The sequence below is a fragment of the Rhinopithecus roxellana genome, chromosome 22 (genome assembly GCF_007565055.1).
Source record: "Rhinopithecus roxellana isolate Shanxi Qingling chromosome 22, ASM756505v1, whole genome shotgun sequence".
Lineage (NCBI taxonomy): Eukaryota > Metazoa > Chordata > Mammalia > Primates > Cercopithecidae > Rhinopithecus > Rhinopithecus roxellana.
The window spans coordinates 7,140,875-7,142,335 of record NC_044570.1 but is presented as its reverse complement, the minus strand read 5'-3'; positions in this window follow the sequence as shown (position 1 = coordinate 7,142,335).

The following is a 1,461-nucleotide window of genomic DNA, read 5'->3' as shown; positions in this document are numbered from 1 at the left end:
CATGAACTCACAGATCAGAAAGAAGTTTCTCAGAAAGCTTCTTTCACGTTTTGAACGGTTGAAATTTCCTTCATCAGCGTAGGCCTCAATGCGATCCAAGGAAACCCTTCTCAGGTTGCTCAAGGATAGTGTTAAAGGACTGCTCCACGAAACATAAATGTAACTCTGTGAGATGAATTCACACATCACCAAGAAGTTTCTAAGAAAGCTTCTTTCCAGTTTTCCTCTGTGGATATTTCCTTTGTCACCGTAAGGTTCATTGTGCTATGAAGTATCTAATTGCAGATTTCCAGAAAACTGTGTTAACAAAATGATCACTGAAGAGAAACGTGTAACTCTGTGAGGTGCATTCACATACGGCAATGCAGTTTCTCAGAAAGCTTCTCTTTAGTTACTATGTGAGGATACTTCCTTTTTCACCATAGCACTCAATGAGCTCCCAAATATACCTTTGCAGAATCCACGACAACAGTGTTAGCAAACTGTTCCAAGAAGGGAGCAGTGGAACTCTGTGTGATGAAGTCACACATCAGACAGCAATCTCTCAGAAAGCTTCTCTCTAGTTGTTATGTGAGGATATTTCCTTTTTCACCATGGGCCCCTATCGGCTCCGAAATATCACTTTGCAGAATCCACGAAAAGAGTGTTAGCAAACTGCTTCCTGAAGTCTAAGTTATAAGTCTGTGAGATGAACTCACAGATCAGAAAGAAGTTTCTCAGAAAGCTTCTTTCACGTTATGAACGGTTGAAATGTCCTTCATCAGCGTAGGCCTCAATGCGATCCAAGGAAGCCCTTCTCAGGTTGCTCAAAGACAGTGTTAATATACTGCTCCACGAACCGTAAGTGTAACTCTGTGAGATGAATTCACACATCACCAAGAAGTTTCTAAGAAAGCTTCTTTCTTGTTTTCATCTGTGGATATTTCCTATGTCACCGTAAGGTTCATTGTGCTATGAAGTATCTAATTGCAGATTTCCAGAAAACTGTGCTGACAGACTGATCACTGAAGAGAAACGTGTAACTCTGTGAGGTTCATTCACCCATGGCAATGCAGTTTCTCAGAAAGCTTCTCTTTAGTTATTATGTGAGGATATTTCCTTTTTCCCCATAGCCCTCAAAGAGTTCCCAAATATACCTTTGCAGAATCCAAACAACAGTGTTAGCAAACTGTTCCAAGAAGGGAAGGGTGGAACTCTGTGTGATGAAGACACTTCAGAAAGCAATCTCTCAGAAAGCTTCTCTCGAGTTATTATGTGAGGATATTTCCTTTTTCACAATGGGCCCCAATGGACTCCCAAATATCCCTTTGCAGATTCCACGAAAAGTCAGGTAGCAAGCTGCTTCATGAGGCCTAAGTTGTAACTCTGTGAGATGAATTCACAGATCACAAAGAAGTTTCTCAGAAAAATTCTTTCTCATTTTTATTGGAAGATATTTCCAATGGCCCCTTTGTTTTCCAA